This window comes from Pinus tabuliformis, chromosome 5_2 (assembly GCF_031772625.1).
Source record: "Pinus tabuliformis cultivar Carrire ecotype Pingquan chromosome 5_2, CPIR1, whole genome shotgun sequence".
Taxonomy (NCBI): Eukaryota; Viridiplantae; Streptophyta; class Pinopsida; order Pinales; family Pinaceae; genus Pinus; species Pinus tabuliformis.
This window is the reverse complement of record NC_142306.1, coordinates 348,808,325-348,830,146: the sequence shown is the minus strand read 5'-3', so window position 1 is coordinate 348,830,146 and position 21,822 is coordinate 348,808,325. Positions and strand designations below refer to the sequence as shown.

The 21,822-nt window shown below is 41.4% G+C and overlaps 1 protein-coding gene across 5 annotated transcripts in view; it reads left to right on the top strand.

The window, feature by feature from the left end:
* Positions 1-21,822, top strand: part of FUS9 (Ubiquitin-conjugating enzyme family protein) — a 181,110-nt gene that overhangs the window by 133,967 nt on the left and 25,321 nt on the right. The gene's annotated exons all lie outside the window — the stretch shown is intronic.

Genomic DNA, 21,822 nt, shown 5'->3' with positions numbered 1-21,822 from the left:
TGAAGAAGGCCCTCTATGGGCTGAGGAAAGCACCTCGAGCATGGTACGAGAGGATCGATAGCTACTTGATGAAGCTGGGATTCACTAGGAGTGAAGCCGATCCCAACCTTTACTTTAAGGTTGAAGATGACAAGCCTCTCATACTGGTGCTGTATGTTCACAACCTCCTTCTAACAGGTGCAGACCCTCTCATTCACAAATGTAAGAGGGAGTTGGCTTCTGAATTCGAGATGAAAGATATAAGACTCATGCACTATTTCCTAGGACTCGAAGTCTGGCAGAAACCGGGAGAGATTTTCCTATCCCAAGGAAAGTATGTGGTGAAAATTTTGGAAAGATTCGACATGGTGGACTGCAAGCCCGTAACTACTCCGATGGAGCTTAACTTTAAGAAGTTGAGCGGTAGTGCCGCCGGACCTGCTTTATGAAACGTTACCGAGTATCGTCAACTTGTCGGAGCATTAATGTTCTTGGTGAACTCCCGTCCGGATATATGCTTTGCAGTCAACACTTTGAGTCAACATATGGTTGAACCTCGCCACTCACATTAGATTGGTGCCAAGAATCCGCTGAGATATCTTCGTGGCACAATCACTCATGGATTAAGATACACTGCCGGAAATGTGAGATTACTTGGGTATACTGATGCTGATTGGGCAGGCAATGTGGAGGATCGGAAGAGCACATCCAGGCGCTGTTTTTCTTTTGGATTTGCCTCGATATCCTGGATGAGCAAGAAGCAAAAGTTGGTGGCTCTGAGCACCGCCGAGGCAGAATACATTTTTGTTAGCATGGCCTCCTGTGAGGTAGTTTGGTTGCGAAAGCTCTTCAGTGAGCTGTTTGGATTTACATTGGATACCACCGTGATTCTATGTGACAACTAGAGCGGAATCTGTTTATCAGAAAATCCCGTATTTCATGATCGCTCCAAACATATCGATATCAGGTACCACTATATTCGAGATATGGTGCAGCGAGGAGCAATAAGGCTCCAACATATCGGTACAGATGAACAGGTCGCTAACATTCTAACAAAGCCCCTAGGAAAGGTCAAATTCCTGACTTTCCGAGAAAGACTTGATGTCGTTTAGAGACCCTCTGATGAGGGTCAAGTATGATGTACTCAGCTTTGGGAGCTCTAGCGGGGCGCGAGGTACTTCTTGGAGCGACATATGACCACAGGGTGACTCACCATCCCCTGTTGGTGCACTTTGTACAGGGTAAAAGGTTCAACCTTCCCCTGTGACACCCCGTGGCGACTATGGAACAGGATGATTAGTTCTCCTGTGGGCCAGGATGATTTGTTCTCTGTGGCGACTATGGAACAGGATGATTAGTTCTCCTGTGGGCCTAGATGATTTGTTCTCCATGGCGATTGTGGAACAAGATGATTCGTTCTCTTGTAGGCCAGGATGATTAGTTCTCCGTGGCATCCACTGGACAAGATGATTCGCTCTCCTGTGGACATGATGATTAGTTTTCCTGTTGAGGCATCCTACCCATGCAGTCTGGGACTCATGGGAAGTACCTCTCGTTTGATCAATGAGTAGGGAAATGAGGATAGGGACCATAGTAGTATCGATGGACGCATTGTTGTATCTACCGTACTCCCTATGCTAGGATGACCTTCATTGATCTGGGATCAATGATACTGGTCTGGGACCAGTGAGAGTGGTACACACTCTGAGATTGACTTCGGGTCAGTGGAGGATGGTATGATACATCCTTAATCATTTTTTCTTCTTTATAATTCGGGCAAAGCAGAGCAGAGCAGAACCAAGCAGAGCAAGTAGGGTCAAGCCATACAGGACAGTGCATTTGATGGATGGACAACAGTGACAGTCCAACAGATTGCAGATGAAGTTCTCCCTAGTTGAGAGGGAGTGTTAAAATTGGCAACTAGGGCCAAACTTCATGTGGGTCACCTTATTCATGGATGATAACATTTTTCCTAGATTCCTCTCGTCGAGAGGTGTAGGATTGATCTAAATATTATCCGATTCCGATAAGTATTTATGGAGATATGAATTTATTTTGATTATGGACTAATTGTCAAAGTCGGCCAGCAACTTATGTAGGCTCAAAAGCTCAACAGACGCATCTATTCATCATTAATGTTTGCATATAAATACAGGATGTCTCCTCCTCACTTGGATACACACTTTTCATCTCTCTCTCTCTCTCTTCTGCGCAGAAAAGAGTCTCTCTGTCTCTCTCTCCTGTGCAAAAAGGCTTCTCTCTCACATGTGGGAAGGAAGGATGCAGTTTTCTAGGGTTTACAAACTGTAGATCGGAACTTTGACCAGCGTTGACCAGCATTCTCTCTCAGGACTACACAATCGGTGAAGCTGACTCTCTTTGGAACGCCACATTTTTTGGCACGGGAATCAAGGTGATCCGACCTCTGGTTTGACAGATATTGACTGCCCTAGTTTAGGGCTGATCTAGGGTTTGCTGTTGCTGATATAAATCAAATTTTTGTACTATTTCTCTTTGCTGAATTATTGAAGATAAAAGAAGATTTGATCAGGGTTTCCCCATATTGGGGTTTGTCCCTGGCTAGCCGCCACATCTTGTGTCTCTTGTCTTGGCTAATCTGTGGATAATAATAAGAAAAATAAGTAAATTGCTCTAAGCATAGAACATACCATAACTTAACATAATCTTTGAAGGAGAGGGCTTCTTTGAAGTCTTTAGCCATAGTCTGCCACTCTCTGAAGTAATCCCCCATTTGAGGAGTGTCTTCCTCCCTTGCTAGCTCGATTTGTGCCATTGGCACGAAAGAAGGTAGTGTAGCCCGAGTCGACACATTGACTGAAGGGCGCTGTGCTGTTGGTGAGGTGTGATTGAAAGGCTGAGAGGCCCCGAAAGTTTCTCCACATAGAAACCCTCTAGGCGTGGTCCTTTCTTTGTTCTGTGACTTGATCTCCTCCAACATGTCTTTTTGCCCTCTGGCCAAGTCACTGAAGGCCCTCAAGAGGCTGTCGAAAGCCATCTCCTCCCTGCTCTTGGGTTCTGTCATTTCCTCCTCTCCAACTACTGTTTTCCCTTTGTACTCTGTGTCTGGAGTAATTTCTAACTCCCTTTCTCTGCTCTTGTACCTCTGTCTACAGTAGGTTTTCTGCTGGTCTCCTTCTCTCATAGGAAACAATCCCCACAATTGAGCCAAGAACTAGGCTCTGATACCACTGTAATGTTCCTAAGTAGGAATGTAAGTGATATTAAGCAAATAAATTGTGCAACAGCATATAAAAATAAAACACACATTAAACATCCATGAAAATGCTGCCAATAAGGAATTGTTGAGCCATATTATTAAAAATCTGCAGGCTAGATACAATATGAAATGGAATGGTGCACCTGGGCTTGTCCCAATGAACAAGCAAGACCAACCCCAGGTGGGAAAATAGCTGAGCTGATGGCTGCCCAGTTGCTGCATCACTCTGCACTGCACTGCCCCAGCTGAGTAAACCACTGCCCTGTTGAACTTCGACTCGTTGGAAGGTGCTTAAAAACTGCCTAGAAAATTGTGTGCTTTTAACCCCAGAGTCCTTGGACAAAACCTAGAAAAACCCGAAAGGGAATTTCGCTGGTTTTGACTTCAGATTTTCGACCCCCTTGGAGCCTCGCCCCAGCGTCGACTATCAATTTCGACTTTCAGGAAACAACCTGCAAATCGCTTTGCAAACTCCTCCTAAATGCTGGTTTTACCTGTGCTATCCAACTCCTAGTTCCCCGGATGGCTCTTGGCCAAGAACAACTGCTCCCCAGTCCCCACAAATTGCTGCTAGATGACCTCTGTGCAGTCCCTCTGTCCAGAAATGCGACTGGATGATGCGCTGGTTTAGCTTGCTGCAAACTCCAACGAAAATGCCTTCACTATGCTGCCCCCTCAGTTCTTGGATCTTCCAGCAAGCAATGAATCCCCTTCCCAACCCCCAATTCATCCTGCGTGTTTTCTGACTGCCCAGGGATACACAGTTCCCTCTCTGCGCTGATGGCTGAAGTGTGTTTCTGTCCCTGACTCCCTGAAACTCCTGTAGAACAGCCTCCTTAGGGCGGGCATGGATGGTCCCTCGAAGTAGAGGTTGAATCTCCTGCGTGAGAGATTCGTGGCTAAACAACCAGTAGACTTGCTAAGCAACAAAACGTACAAGTGAGTGTTTGTTTGCAAATGTAGAAGATGGTCAAAAATGAGCGCTAATCCTCCTTTTATTACCTTGGGCCTCCTTAGCCTCATGTGGGCCCCTCCATCCACCCATTTGATTTCCCTCCAAGCACATCGAATGGCCAAGTTCGAATTCCCCATGTGGGTGGCCCCCACATTCCACTAGTCGCTAAATAAAGTCAAATTTGCTCCATAGTTCGTAAGTCTAAGTGTGGGGTCCTCCTCCTAAGTCAAAATTGTGCCAAAAATGTGTAATTGCACCTTGTGACTAATGTTTTTGAGAAGGGACATGACACAAAGTGAATTCGATGAGCCTTTGTCATAGCAAGGAGAGATTCAAGCCTTTGAGGCAAAGTTTTTAAAGGGTATGTTTTGCACTTTACAGTATTTTATTGAATTTATGTTGAAATATGAAAGTAAATTGTCTATTGTGAATTTCTTTTTTATTTCAATTTCAAATTTCAAAGCTATTGATGGTTTGCTTAATAGTTTTAGAGCTAACCCTTTTGTGAAAGCATAGGTGAAGGAATCTCAAGCTTGGAGTACATTAACCATGCCTTTAATGTAGTGATGAACTTCAACAACAACAAACATCCAAAGGATATTATAGAGAATGGAAAGCTCCAATTAAATCTCAAGGAAACTAAAAATCATTCTTATGATTATTCTCTAAGCCTAAAATGCCCAAAACATTTAATCCCTCATTTTTTTTTTTTTTGAAAAACCAAGCTAACAACCTTCAAAGAAAAATCTTAGAACATTAACTTGTTTTTACTAATTTAATTAGAAAATTAACTTGTTTTTATTAATTTAAGTAGAGTAGATCTTTTATTAGAATCTTAGTTTTTTACTTGAATTAGCTTTGATTAATTTTCAAGATAAATATCTTTAGAGTTGAAGTCATTTGTAGGAAATTAACTTGGAAAATTTTAGAAATTTTAATAATTTTAGTGCTATCATTTTCACATCCATAAATCTTAATTGTTTTACATTTGCATTTTTAGCACTTAGCTTATTTTGAAATTGGGATTTGGAGTTGTCAATGAATTAAATCTAAAGATTTTATTTGCTTATCATGGATTAGATGTAATTTCATGTGAGGTAGCTTAGCATGATTTTCTTCAAATATTTATGCAATTTATATGCTTGCTGTCCAGTACTTTAATAAGTGATTTTCTGAAATTTATTATGGCTGAAATATGTTACTAAATAGCTTTTCTTTGTGTTTTTATAATTTTGATTCTTATTGCAGAAAATTTATTTTATTTCAGCATGAATAAACAAAAATATGAATTGTATATTGGCCTATTGCAATTTGTTCAAATTTGGTAGCATCGGGAGGTACTTTCATGTGCCCTTGGTGCTGAGCATGTGAGAGGAAAACACTCATAGAAGTGATTTTATGAATGTATGGGCTAAGACTCATGGTATTCTGAGTCCTGACCCATGGTATTGCATTGTTTGAAAAACATCAATTAGAAGCCAATGGAGAGGCTTGAGATCAATCATGGAGAGGAGAATAACAAATGTTTCTTCTTGATTGGGGTTCTTATTTGCTGAGGAAATCGTAGACCTGCAAATGAGCAGTGGGTTACTCTTGAAGGATGTGATAAATTAGTTCACGGGGCAAAGCTTCTAGGGCAAATTTGTTAGTGCAAAGGCTGAAGGACAAGCCATTGAAGGTAAACGAAGCTAGTTGCTGGTTTGAGGGACAAAGCACAGTCAAGTGAAGAAGGAACACGCCATTGAAGGTAGATGAAGCTAGTTGCTGGTTTGAGGGACAAAGCACAGTCAAGTGAAGAAGGAACTGTGCCCTAGGAGGGCCAGTTCACTGATAAGGCAACCATGTAGGAGCCGAGCCTATGGAGGGGCTGGTTGGCGTTTTTGGGTAGTCTGTAGGTCAAGAGGAATGTAATATTCCCATTTTTGTGACCATGGGAATTTTCCCAGTTTTGGTAATATATATATATATATATATATATATATTATTTTTTTTTTTTTTTTTTCTTTTCTGAATTAAGACTAATTCTATTAAGCAAAAAATATTGTACAAGAGGATACATTCCAGAGAGGCAGGAAACCGGCAACCGGAAATGATAGGACTATCAACCTCGGTTCCGGAGAAGGAGTTAAGCAAGCAAGGAGCTACAACAAGTCACTGGGAGCCTAAAGAAGCATTGAATCCTACCCTGAAAGGGTAGAGGCTTCAACACGAAGCTTTTTCCCTTTCCTTTTTTTAACTTCAACCCAACCATTTTGGGGTGGATGAGCGATAACAACTTGAAGATTGGGGTCCTCCACAGGGGAGCCCTCCTTTTCTGAATCAGAGGAGGAGGACAAATGGACACGTTTCTGAGCAGTGGCTGAGTCAGAGGAAGGCGCCAGACCATCAGTGGAAGGGGCCACAAAATGAGGGGCCTGATTCAATTCTTCATCGCTATCTTCATCTTCAGAGCTGGAGGAATCAAAATCCACGACTGGAGGAGGAGAGCAAGGAGCCCATCGTTTGGACTTGGGCTTGGAGACGTTGGCCTTGTTCTTTTTTGTCGGGCGAGATGGGCATGTATTCTGCAAATGCCCAGATTGGTGGCAATGGCGGCACCGAAAAGCAGTATTCTCGTAATCCAGTGTCTGGGTCCAGACAAAATCGTTTATCTTGAGATTGATTTGTTCTGGAAGTCCTTTGCTCAGGTCTAACTCCACACATACTCTTGCATATGAGTAGAGACCTTTGGATTCCCGCCATAAATCTCCACTAATGAAGCTGTCCAAGGTGTCCCCTATAGCTCTGAAGACACGAGTACTCCATAGGTGGGCAGGTAAGTTTGGAAGCCGGATCCATACAGGTGTCTTGGTAATGACTGCAGTAGCTGGATCAAAATCTGGGAACCAAGGAGTCAAGAATAGCCCTGCAGTTCCCATGAACCAAGGGCCCTCTGCTAAGGCCTTTTCATAATGCTTACTGTTATCAAATAGAACAATGAAGTAACCTTTCGAACAAAAAAAGATCTTACAATGATGTGTCCAGTTTGCATGGATCCATGCATAGAGATCCTGAGATCGCGGCCACAATCCATTAAATCTGCAAATGATGGCTCTTTCTGCAAATTCTTGAAGATGGGAAGCCAGATCTTCATGTATGAGTTCAACAGAGGGAACTTCTTCAATCTTGTCAACCAAGAAGGCCTTAGATTTAAGGGCTTCCGGGGGTTTGGGGTTCTCAGAGTGAACTGCGTCTTTGTATGAGAAAGGCCGAGTAGAGGATGATTGTCCCGCTGCACCTCCTCTCAAACGAAGGGTTACCACCACAGAGCTGTTCCTGGAAATGCTGTAAGCAGAGAGGGGAAGAGGGTCTTCAAGTTGTTTACCTTGAAAGAGAAGTCGTTGAAGGCTTGATGGGATCCCCATTCTGCGCTCTAGATTCAGTTTGAGTTCCTGCACCAGATCTGAAGGGCTAACCCATTGCATGATGGTTCTGCCTGTAGGCTGAGAAATTTGGATCTGAAAGGAGTCAGATAAGGGCCTTGACCCCATGCCAGGGCTTCTTGAGCTTCCTAGAGCAGATCTGCCGTGGCTATTTCCCATCCGGGGGAGCAGACCTGCAAGATCTTGGCCGATCTGTTTGATGAGAGCCCGATCTGATTGATCAGCAGCGGATCTGGGGATTTTATATCTTCTTATGCTTGAAGTGAACGTCCCGTCTCCTTGCCTCGTTCTCCCAAGGGCTGAGGTAGCAGATCCGTGAAGTGGGTTGCGAGTCCTTCGCTGACGGCAATGCGGACCCCGATTCTCTGAGATTGTTTGAACTTCATCTGGTAGGGGCGGCAAAATAAATTGGGATTTCCAGACTCCAGGCAGCACTGTCCAGATTTTCCATGCAGACCCTTCTCTGCGATTTGAGACTGCGGTTCGGAAAAGGACCGAGCCAAGATGTGTACAGATCTCTGGATCTGGCCAGAGCGTGGGCTTTTCTGCCTTCTGGGTGACCGGATCTGGCAGATCTTTGTCAGATCTGAAGCTAAGACTGCGTTTCGGAGAGCGAGTGTTTGCCCCAGATCCAAACAAAGACCATGCGAATGTTGAGATCTCCTGCTCTGGTTCGTGGCAAAAGCGCACGGATAACTGTCCGGCCGAGACCAGAATGGCGAGTGCAGATCTGCTGTGAAGCCAAAAGGATCCCGAACTGTGCTTGTTGCGGCTGCCCTGAATGCTGGACTGGAACGTTGCGTGAAGGATAACTGCAAAAACCTTCTCCGTTTCGATGTGTTTGTAGAGATTATTACGAACAAACACAGAGGCCTCCTGTCCGCCATGGCCGTCGTAAACACCGATCAAAGTGCCGAAGGGAGAAACCATAGCCTGAGCGGCCGAAGGCGGAGATCGAAGCACCTGCGCAGCAACTGCGTCCATCGTTTTTTTTTTCACCGGACTTTTCAAATCACTCCAATTTAATGTTTTACTCCCCAGTTTTGGTAATATTAAGTAAAAGGGAGAAATATTATTTTGGAGAAAGGTGGCAAGTATTATTTTATTGGAGATCAGTGGCAAATTATTATTTTATTAAAATGGAGGCAAAAGCCACTTAGTGGAAAATGGCCTCTACGAATAAAATAATAATTAAAAAGAGAGTCTAGGAGCATGGGGAGAAATTATAACAGGAGGATGGACTCATTTACTAATCATCTTTTTGACTATTACACTTAACACTTCATCTTCTCTTGGAGCTGTTTATCGCAAGGGTAGAGTGCTCCTTAGCACAGGGATTCCAGGCAGGATTCCACCCCATCTTTGGAGGACTTCGAGTGCCTCCCTAGTTGGGAATTCGGAGAGTCTATTGTTGGGCTTTCATAGAGCTTCATTGACAATGGTATTCCCAACTCTGCGTATTATCTGGGCGTAGAGGCAATTCGAGTTATTCATTGTGGTCCAACATACAACAAATTGGAGTCTGGGTTATTTGTAGGAGGATTTTCCTAGTTGGAGCCGGGAATTTTGTGGTGATTTTGTAGGGATAGAGAGCAACAAATCTGTGGGACGAAATTCTCTTCATTTGGAAGTGTGTAGGGGTTTTTGGCTTAGCCTGTGCAAGGGAAGAAGGGAGAAGAATTGTGGAGAGATAAGGGTTGGAGATAGGAGGTAAGTGGAGGATTAACCGGAGTTGGGAGAAATTTCCCATGGTAGATTTGGGCATAATTCAGTAATATCAAACTATGGGGCGTTTTCTGGCCAGATTGGGTGATTTGCACTTGTTGGGGGTCACCAGGGGTCTGTGGATTCAACCCAAACCCTTTCTGGGTTTTTGTGGGTTTGGTGAGAGGAGTCCAGGGTAATTTCATAGAATTTTATAAGTAGTATTTCTAGCAAAAATTAGTGTTTCAGTGAGCAGGAAGCAACAAAAATTGTTGGAGAAGGGTGCAACTTACCCTGGGACCATTTCCACCACTTGGGTTCGTGAGATTTTTCTGGGTTATTTTGGGTTCCTTGTGAGGAGGCTCCAGTTAATTTCCTGGAATCTTCTGAGCAGTTTGGAGGCCCAAATCATCGGTTCCACTTCCGCAGTAGTAGTAGTTTACAAGGTCATGCGAGCTATTAGTCAAGGTCATTTCCAACATTTGGGACTACATCCTTCCACTTGGGTTTGTGTGCTTGTAGTAGCAATCCTAGCTTCTACGGTCCTCATCCTATTGTACTTGATTTACCCATATGAATTAATAAAATGGATAGCTTATTTGACTAGTCTCTTGGTGTTTTTGATGGCACATACATATTTGTTATTTTATTTGCTATAGCCTAGTTCATGTGTTTGTTATTAGCTGTAAATTTCAATTCAAATTATTACAGTGGTATCAGAGCAATAATCTTGGCTCAACCTATGGGAAACCCTTCATTTTATGACACCAGAGGACAGGCAAAATATCACTTACAGGAGATGGAGATAGAGAAGCAAGGAAAGCGAGCTACAGATTTACCCCTGACCCAGAAACCCTTGAGTAGGAGTTTGAGAACCCAGATATGGAGGATAATCCTAATGACAGAGATAGGAGAGAAGACTTTGATCATAGCCTCTTGAAGGCTATTAATGATTTGGCCAAGGGTATTGATGATTTGAGACAACAAAACAACAGTAATAACAGGGGTAAGGGCAGTGAGGGAGACATGCATTTGGGAGAGTTCAGGCACCTCACACCACTAGGGAAACTTGAATAATCAGGCCACAAACCAACACAATACGCCCCACATCTATAACACACCACCTAGGTCGACTATCCCTACATTTCTAGCATCTGGTACTAGAGGTTAGCAGGGGTAGGAGGATATGCCGATGGGAGACTACTTCTTGGAGTACTAGTCATACGGGGTTGATTTTAGAGAGGCCATCACCTTCAAAGATTTCTTCCAGCTCAAGAATAACAGTAAGAACAAGGGGTTGAGTAGGGGAGCTTATGCGCATTGCAAGTTGGGGGAGCTTTGCGTATTTCCTTCCAACTTTTGATGGCTATTCTAAGAGCTCAGCCAAGGCGTGGGTTGAGCATGAGGCCGAGGGCACACGGGGTTGTGAGGGGCACGTAGATACACCTAGCATGACGCAGGAGTCACCCTTCATGGAGATTCCTTTGATAGCTCCGGCTAACACCTTGGGGGAGAGAGTAGAGGATACACCCATAGGGCCATACATTGATGGGATGCCAGGACACACAGAGGTGTCGACTGTTGAGGAGGTGCCATGCATTGTTGAGGTATCCACTGATGAGGCATCCGGGGTCGTGATCGAGTTTTCAGGTGATAGCAACACACAACAGGTTGATTAGGTGTTGGGAGACATATCCACCATTGATGCGGAGCTGATCGGTAGAAAGGTATCCAGATCTATGATAGAGTTGCTGGATGACAATCATCTACAACTGACTGGTGAGGATGTTTTATATGATGGGTTGTCGAGGGAGGAGCAGTTGGAGGCTCAAGTTGAGGAAGTGATGGAGGAGGACGTGCAATTGTCCTTTAGGCTAGACATTGATGAGGGGTAGCGTGGAGAGCACATGTTAGGATTTCAACACAATTCACTTTAGAGCCACACTTATGGGGCCTACAACGTTATTATCTCACCCTTATGCATTGGATAGAGGGATGTAGAGTTGCCTTGATAGATCATAGGGGATGACTAGGTAAGCGGGAGCGAGCGACTTGAGTGTTGATTTTTGGTAGCATCGGATGTGCTCTAGCCATGAAAATTGGTGGAGAGGCTAAGGCACGTGAGATCTCCAAGACCAAGAAATTGTTTGGAGAAATTGCACCTGGATGAAGAGATATTAAAATAATTAATATTTTTAATGAGTCCCTAAGTCTAAACTTAGGAAAATTAAAATATTAATGTGTATTAATATAAAATGGGTGAGAAAGTTGTAAGAGACGAGGATTAAGCCAGATCTAATCTTAGCCGTTGATTAGGGACTTAATGTCGGCTGTTGAATCATCAACAGGAAAAGTATAAGAGGAGGCTTGAGGGTCAGTTGGAGACACACCAAGAGAGATCAAGAATTCGATTTTCTGGGGCTGGGTTTGCTGAGGAAATCGAGTGAGTGATCAGTTGCAGTGAGGGGCAGTTCAACAAGGGATTTCGGTCCAAGGCTAAAGAATACATATTAGAGAGGCAACAAAGTGTCAGAAGAGGCAGCGCGAAGCCTAGGAGTGTTGACGCAAAGGCTAAGGAGGCCAGCGTAGAGGACATAGAAGCCGTTGAGGATGCAGAAAGCCGCAGAGGTTGACGCAGATAGTGAAGAGGTTGCATTGAGGTGATTTTGTGGGACAAACTAAGAGCTGATTGGCTAACGCAGAGCCAAAGAAGGTGATGCAGTTCCGAAGAGGGTGACGCAGTTCCAGAGGAGTGAGTGAAGCAACTTTCATTGTCCAGCACAAGGAACAACCAGAGTCACTATGGGATTGTTCATCCGGTTGCTGATCAGCTGGAATATGTGTCTCCGGATAGAGGTATTGCTGCCAAGAATATTCTCTAAAGGGTGAGCCATTTCTGGCACCCTAGTTGTATTCAAAATCTGCTTAATAATAAACCCTCTATATGCTGCACCAATTTTCCCTCATTGGGTTTTTCCGGGGATGATTGTCCAAAAATAACGGTGTCCCTTGTGTCATCTCAGTTTATTTCAGTTGTTGATCTGTATATTTGTGAAGGCCACATTTCCGTTTACTTCGATATTTATGCATTTAAATAACTTGTTAATGCAAAGAACAAGTAGGAGATAGTAAACCAGAAAATGCAGTAGGGGTTTCTGATGTGTTAAATTCAGAAATTTTCACATTGAGTTGAGTATGGCACAACATCAACATGGAGGGCTTGTCTCATGCACAGGGGCTTGTACATTTGATCCCTCTTTTGGGGTAGGATGGCAAGAGGTACTGAGCTAGTACCCGATGGAGCAAGCTAGGAGGTTGGATACATCCATGGCCTTAGTTCGACAAAGGCCTTAGATTACCAAAGGAGCTAAAGGGCCAGACTGTTGTTGGGATCCAGGTGGGATTCCCCGTCACATCATGGACTTAGTTACTGATGGTGTTAATGGGGTGGTGGATCCGGAGATTGATCGTATCCGTGCTTTCAGTTCTCCATCAGATGCCCGGGCAGCACTAGTGACAAAATGGATTAACAGGACATTGGATAGACACCGTGAGTTGTTATGGTAGGCTGACCGTACATGGGGTCATAGGAGGATCTACATACTCCAGTTGGGGCTGATCGGAGGAGGTGGCATCGATAGGCTACCAAACAGATCGTTGTATGTGGATGAGGATTTTCTGTGGATATGTGGGGCGCAGAGGTCACAGAGCAACAATACCTTAGTGACACCACCATTGGCATTTAGGGAGGTTTGCTTGTTAAATCTCTTCGAGAGGATTAGGAGGGAAGGACCTCTCATCCAATGTTATGGAGGTATGGTAGTGGAGATGGCGACCCTGATAGGATGCAGGAGGATACCTGTGGACTCAGTCTTAGACCTTGATATCTAGGGGTGTATAGGGGTATGCAGCGGTGTGCAACAGTATGCAGAGGAGCACAGAGGTGTGTAGTGGTGCGCGATAGTGTGTAGGGCTACACTGTGGTGTAGGAGGAGTGGTTCATGTCACAGTGCATTTCCTCAGAGTGATGAACACATCGATACAGGGGGGATACCAGCTGATCCGGGATGATACAACAACATGTAGCAGGGTTCGACAATACACAAAGATGTGCAACTGGGTGCAGTTGGATACCAGAGGACACGAGGATACATGGTTATATGCAGTAATGTGTAGGTTTGCATTGCAAACTAAGGGAGTGCTACTAGAAGGGAGATTGCTTGACGAGGATGTCAGGCATACCATTAGGGTGGACATACCCAGGTTTGGAGAGCAGATCAATCACAGGATGGGCTGGGAGTGTCCACACAGGTTCTTGATTATACCCATCTGAACCCATGCATCTTCCACTTGTTGGCATCACGTGTAGTTGAGGGGAACCTCGTACTGTTTGATCCAGACCCACAATGTGGATAGTAGGACTTGGAGGACTTGCCCGGACGACACTATGAGATTCAGTGCCTTAGGGGCACAATAGGTATTCTCCAGTGGAGGAGCAGGGTTGGTGCGCAAATTGATAGACACAGGCTGGGGGATGAGATGATCTTCTGTGGGGGTGGCATACCATTCATCATTGAGCCTACATCTGGGGAGCTGGTCACGGGGGAGAGATGTGGCACTCTTTCTGTAGGGCATGTCGGGATCTTGCATGAGGAGGGGATACTGTGTATGATTGAGGTAGTTTTCCAGTGGGTGTTTGGGCTCCAAGTATTGGCACATTATCAAGAGGGCAGATGACAGACTTAGTGGGGATTGTGGGCAGGATCAGGATGGATCCGCATACACTGAGTCAATTGCGAGTATCAAATACCCACCTATTCGCTGCATTTAAGGGGTAGCTATTTGGCACATGTGGTTTCTAGGGGTCATTAGTACTACGCTACGCAGTAGCAGGCACATGGAAGTTTATCATGCATCAGATTAGTTCATGATATATGGAGCCTATATATTGGTTGCATGTAGGGACTAGAGACGAGGCACGAATGGATTCCCACAGTTGTGAGAGCTATGCCACAACAAGCCTGGCTATGGGATCTAGGGATTCAGCTGGTTGATAGATCACTCTGTCTCGTGATGAGTGGAGTCATAACAGAAAGTGATCTAGTTCACTCTTGGAATGACACATGGGGGTTTGCGGAGGGCCTTCATTGTATGGAAAGGCAAGCTTTCCATGTTGCATAGGTTCATGGGTAGCTTTGGACGGGTAGGCTTTGGCATCATGGAGATGACTAGGCAAGATGTATTTGGCCTTTACTAGTATTTCACCATCAGGCTCTAAGAGAAGAGGATATGGTATGTGCACGATGGGTAGTCAGTTATAATCAGAGTGGTGCAGTGTCGACATGGTGGCATCCTTTTGAGATTAGCATGGGACTCTGGTATCGAGGGATTCATTTATGATAGGATGGTGCACAGGTTCAGGGTGACTCAGTGGCACATTTGGGACCTCGGTATGACTTGCAGTGACAATTTGGGTCAGCTGAGAGAGGGAGTGCTTGTTCGGGCCTTGCTTGAGGACAAGCAATTTTTGGCAAGGAGGATTGTAATATCCCCAATTTTGTGACAATGGGAATTTTGCCCAATTTTGGTAATATTAAGTAAAAGGGGCAAACATTATTTTGGAGAAAGTTGGCAAGTATTATTTTAATGGAGATCGGTGGCAAATTATTATTTTATTAAAATGGAGGCAAAAGCCACTTAGTGGAAAATGGCTCCCACCAATAAAATAATAATTAAAAAGGGAGTCTAGGAGCATGGGGAGAAATTATAAAAGGACTATGGACTCATTTGCTAATCATCTTTTTGACTAATACACTTAACACTTCATCTTCTCTTGGCGCTGTTTAGTGCAAGGGTAGAGTGCTGCTTAGCACCAGAATTCTAGGCAGGATTCCACCCCATCTTCGGAGGACTTCAAGTGCCTCCCTTGTTGGGAATTCAGAGAGTCCATTGTTGGGCTTTCATAGAGCTTCATTGACAACGGTATTCCCAATTCTGCGTATTATTTGGGCATAGAGGCAATTCGAGTTATTCATTGTGGTCCAACATACAACAAATTGGAGTCTGGGTTATTTGCAGGAGGATTTTCCTAGTTGGAGCCGGGAATTTTGTGGTGATTTTGTAGGGATAGATAGCAACAAATCTGTGGGGAAATAAATAGGTAAAGATGGAATGGATAGAACAGATTCTCCCGGAGAATTCCCTCAGCCTTTTCGGGAGTGTTTAGCCTTTTTCGCAAATTTTTTTTTGCAGTAATGTTCGAAATGCAATTTTTTTCAAAAAAAACAAATAAGTTATGAGTGGGGAACTTAATGATCAGGCCTATGGCCCTAGTATTGATATGCGATTCATGGTAATGTTAAATTCTTAAAGTAAAAGTGACATTCTCTTTGATCTTCATTTTCATCCTTTTACTTAAATTTTTAACATTACCATGAAATGACTCGGGATGTTTGAGAGTGGTTCCAACCTCAATGGATTTCATATGGAGAAAGTAGAATTTTAGATTTCATTCAAAATCCAGCAGACTTATTAGTTTTTCGAGATTTCAGGATTGGGGGATTGTAATATTTCCATTGAATTTTGTCATGTATTAGGGTATGAAACTCGTATTTAATCAAGAGCACCAATCCTTCTATGTACCTTGATGTTAGTGACATTGGTTGTCGAACTTCTCTATCATGACCCTCTTTAAAAATGTACGCATCACTCAAACAAAATCTTGACTAGACATGCTATGCTTTTTCTATCTTATGTTAATGCTTAGAGGGTGATATTAATGACAAAGATCCCTATACAGATCCAGAGATAATGACAAAGATACCTCTTGATATTAATTCTTAGAGGGTGATATTAATGACAAAGATCCTGATTTTCCAACAAGACTAAAAAAATAGACATTTCTCGTGGTGGCAAGAGGCCCAAATATAAGCTATAGATAATAGATTTACTTGTCTTTTCTAGTTTCTAGTAGTTTTTATAACTGTTGACTCTTTCATATTTATTATGATATTTTTTTAAACAATATATGACAATTGAAGTTTGAAGTTTGAAGTGGCAATTATAACTCATTAGTAATGAATTATGAATATGATGCTTCATGAAAGTTCAAAGTTGTTTCATTTCATTTCATATTATAACATTGCATTCCATGTTAGATATTATTTTTTGTAATGGTTACACTTAGCTTACAAGTACAACTTTGGTGATCAATGATGATAAATGTTATATATTGAATTTTGAAAGCTTGAAACTTTAAGATTGATGAATCATGAGACTCAATATGTTGTATGTTACTATGTTACTAACTTGTGGATGTGGTTGATGAAGATTATAACTTCTAGATGATTGTTGTTATATGGTTCAATCTATGTTTTTAATGTTTTTTATATCTAATTCATCATTCTACATGTTTTTGTTGACATATATGCATCAAAATATAAAAAATATAAAAAATATATATTATATAAAAAATGCTCTGGGATTCGCTCCCAAATTGGGAGCTTTTGAAAATGTTGCTTCCGCTCCCATTTTCTCTCTCGCTCCCCGTTTTCGCTCCCGCTCCCAAGTAACCTTGGACGAGAATATTCCGCAAGTGTCATTATCAACCATGGCAGGTATATCACAACCCCAAACATTAAAATTAAAAGGACATATCAAGAAGAACAATGTAATGGTTCTGATTGATACTGGTAGCACCCACAATTTTTTGGACTCAAGCATGGCGAAAAGACTCAACATTTTCACATTTCCCATGCCCAACATGAAGGTTATGGTAGCTGATGGTAAGAAAATTGAAAAAGTAGGGAAATGCCATAAAGTCAAATTGCAAATTTAAGACTCTAATCTAGAATCTCGATTCTACACCGTACCATTAGGAGGAGTGGATGTGGTCTTAGGTATCCAATGGCTGCAAACCCTAGACACTTACTCTGCCAACCATCAAAAGCAATTTATAAAATTTAAATGGGAAGGGCAGAAATACAAGTTATATGGGTTCCAGCCACCTAAGAACCAAATTGTATCATCATCCTAGATGATGAAAATGATTCGGAAGGGAGCACTAGCTTATGTAGTATAGTGTCATCAATTAGAAATGTTAACTTCGAATCTAGTCAATGAAGAAGTACTAGAATTCCAATAGCTAATTCAAAAGCACGAAAAAATATTCCAAGACCTTCCGATGAAGATGCCTCCTAAAAGAGAAATCGAGCATACAATAGAAGTCAAAGCAGGATCAAATACCATCAACATCAAACTGTATCGATATCCACATCATAAAAAAAATGAAATTGAGAGATTAGTTCAAGATCTTTTAAAGTGTGGCATCATCACAAAAAGTAAAAGTCTGTATGCTGCTCCAGTTGTATTAGTTCGAAAGAAAGATGGATCGTTTAGATTATGAGTCGATTATCGAGGAATAAAGAAAATAACAATTAAAACAAGTTTCCAATTCCTTTTATCGATGAAATGTTGGATGAACTACATGGCTCTAAGTACTTCTTAAAGTTGGACTTAAGGTCAGGGTATTACCAAATCATAATAAGGTTGGAAGACGTAGCAAAAACTGCGTTCTGAACACATGAAGGTCATTGCGAATTTAAAGTAATGCCTTTTGGGTTATAACCAATGCACCAACAACATTCCAAGCCACTATGAACGAGTTATTTCGTCCATATCTAAGGAAGTTCGTGTTCTTTGATGACATTTTAATTTATAGTAAAACTTGGAAGGAGCACCTACAACATTTGGAGAAAGTTTTCACTGTATTGGAAGAGCATCAGTTCTATGCAAAGAAGTCCAAACAAACTTTTGGGAAGGAAGAAGTAGAATATCTTGAACATATAATATCCAAGGAAGGAGTAAAAGTAGATCATAATAAGATCAAGGCTATAAGGGAATGGCCTAAACCAATTAATATCTCCAAGTTAAGAGGATTCTTAGGATTGACCAGGTATTATCGAAGATTTATTAAAAACTATGCCCATATAACCGCACCCCTATCGAACCTTTTAAAGAAGAACTCATTTCGATGGAATGATGAAGCAAAAAAGTGTTTTGAAGACTTGAAGGAAGTTATGTCTAATGCCCTTGTATTGGCAACTCTAGACTTCTCAAAATCATTTGTAATTGAGTGTGATGCTTCAGGTTTTGGCATAGGAGCAGTACTAATGCAGGATGGTCACCCAATCACGTTTGAAAGCAAGAAGCTCAATAACCAAGAATGTCTCAAGTCTACATACATCAAGGAAATGCTTGCTATTATGCACACATTAGCCAAATGGAGACAATACCTCTTGGGAAGTTAGTTCTTAATACGAACAGATCATATTAGCCTTCAACATCTCCTCTAGTAGAAAACGCTATCTACAGAACAACAAAAATGGATAGAAAAAATCGCTACCTTCGATATGGATATATTAGATAAGAAAGGGAAAGATAACGTAGTCGCTGATGCTTTGCTGAGAAAAGATGAAGAACCATCATTACTTGCAGTTTCAGTGGTAGTTCCCGAATGGCTTAATGAGATTTGAAGTGAATATGCAAAAGATCCAGAAACAAGTGCTATAATCAATAATCTTCCTCATAATTCAAAATTTGAATGGAAGAACAATGTTCTATGGTACAAAGAAATAATTTATTTGAATGCAGATTCCAAATTTAAAACCAAAGTTCTCAAAGAGTCGCGTGATTCACTGTGAGCGGGACATGTAGGATTCTTCAAAACCTACTACAACACACGACAATCATTCTTTTGGAAGGGAATGCGTAATGATATTCAAAAATATGTAGCAAAATGCGATAAATGCCAGAGGAATAAAAATGAAAATATTATGACACCCGAACTACTTCATCCCTTAAACATCCCGAATCAGAAATGGGAGGAAATATCAATGGACTTTATTGAAGGTTTACTTGTGTCTGATGGTAAGGATAAAATTCTTGTAGTAGTCGATAGACTTACCAAGTATGCTCACTTTGTTGCAATGAGGAAATCAGACTCAGCAAAACAAATCGCTGAGATATTTTGCAAAAATGTTTACAAATTACATGGATTTCCCAAGGTCATTGTGAGCGATAGAGATGCCAAATTTAAGGGTAATGTTTGGAAGGAATTTTTCAAACATATAGGGACCTACCTCAACATGAGTTCAACTTACCATCCTCAAATAGATGGCCAAACAGAGGTTGTCTTTAGAGACCTACTTACGTTGTTATGCCACGGACAAACAAAATAAGTGGGTTCATTGGTTACATCTCGCTGAATGGTTGTACAATTCTACTTACCACACGTCAGCAAAGATGACTCCATTTCAAGCTCTGTACGGTTACGAACGTCCAAAATGGAAGGACTTTGCTATCATCGAGACGAAGCTTCCAACTGTTAAAAACAGTTAGAAGAAACCCAAAAAGTCGTCCAAACTCTAAAAGAAAATCTAAATAATGCAAGGAATCGTATGAAGCAACAAGCTGACCTAAACAAAACCAAGAAAGAATTTGAAGTTGGAGAATGGGTATTTGTTAAACTCCAGCCTTACAAGCAGTTTTCCTTAAAACGTAAGGGAAAAAACAAATTCACACCAAGGTTTTATGGACCCTACTAGATCAACAATAAGATCAGCTAAGTAGCATACAGTTTAAACCTTCTCAATAAAAGTCGCATTCACAACGTTTTCCATTTATCCTGGCTTAAAGGGGCACTTGGTGAACATCAATCAGCACAAACAACACTTCTGACTTTAGATGACGAAGGAAGGGTTATTCTAGAGCCATAAGGTATGATCTCCATCAGGGAAAAGAAGCTGCAGTCACGAGTAATCAAAGAATACCCGATCAAGTGGAAGGACTTACCAAAAGAAGAAGCTTCTTGGGAGACCGAAGCATTTCGTCAACAACACCCGTCATTACATATGCTTTGAGGGCAAAGCATCTTTTCTAGGGGAAGGCAATGTTATATAAAATTAAATAAATTGTAGTTAGTAAGTAATTAAAGGGCATGATCAAAGATCATGCCCATTCACCAAGAGGCACCAAGGGCTGTATTTAAGCCAGGGCCTCCCACAATGTAAATCATCATTGAGTTTATTAATAAAATATATATTTGCTGTTTAATGCTGAGTTTTTCCACTCCAAGGAGGCTCCTCTTTTTCCCCTACCTCCCTTAAATAAAACCTTGAAGAAACATCTCCAATTCTGAAGGAAAGAGACAAGAAATAAAACATGACTTGCAATCAAGGTTTTGTCTCTTACGATGAGTCTGCCTTTTGGTGTCAAATTCATTTAATGTTGCCAAATTTGTTGGGTTGTTTGTGATTCTTCAAACTGGTTTAACTCATTTTATAGTAAGATATTTATCGAACTCTAGATTTTTTTTTCTGTTTATTAATTTTTATGCCTGGTTCCTTAAGTCAGACTATTTTATTGAACAAAAAGATCTTTCAGGGTTCTCAATGAGAAACTAATAATATTTTGATGGGAAAAGGATTCTTCTAGATTTTTCTTTTATTATTGAAATAAATAGTTAATTAAGGAAATGAATATTTTAGTAGGAAATTGTAAATGAGGGATAATGTTGGGTAATCCTAGGGATTTTGATTATTTTATTATTTTTAACCAAACCAAGAATATTTTATTAGGAAAAAAATTCCCTTTTTTTTTCTGGGAAACATGTCTTATAAAGTCTCTTTGGCTAAGGTGCTGCATTATGAGGGTTGTATCTATGCTGTCAAAGTCTCCTAGGACTTTCCCTTCACCTCGTATTCACCCACATGGGGGGCTATTGAACCTGGGTCTTTGTGTTAATACAAACATGATCACCTCGCCGCTTGCTGCTAGACCTCATTCCCATGGGCTGGAAAAATACTCTCTAGGTTTAATCCCATTTATCTTCCTAATTTTTAAAATTTATATGGGACATCTTAGATAATTCAATATAAGCCTTAAGGTTTTAAGTTGATTTAGTATTTTGATGTAGTTGTGTAAATATTTCATTTTAGGTTTCAGGATCTAAGCATTATTTTAGATGCCTTAATCAATTAAACCTAGAATTTTAAGACCCTTTTTGATTGGTTGTAGTGTTCTAATACCTAGGGAATTAGTGTTGCAGTGTTGCTTCTTCTACAGGTGTTTTCCTTGTAGACTCATTGCTGGGCTAACATTATGTGAATTTCAGAAAGATGCAAAATTTATGTGCTACATAAGACCTTGGTAAATATCTCAAATATCCAAGGCTAGTAAAGATAAGGTTTTAAGACCTAAGCATTAATTTGGATACCTTGATTAGTTACACACAAGAGTTTAAGACCCAAATTGATTATCGCTAAGGTTTCTTCTTTAGCAAGTGGGAATTCTATTTGGGGTCAAGGAGGTCAAAACAATTGTTTACTCTATAGATTCCTCAGCATGTCCAATATTTGAGAATGTAGAATATCATTGTCAATTTTATGTGCTGCACTAGCAACGTAAGATATTCCCAGCATGTCCATTTACTGTTTACAAGTGATAGAACTGGTTGTCAAACCTCT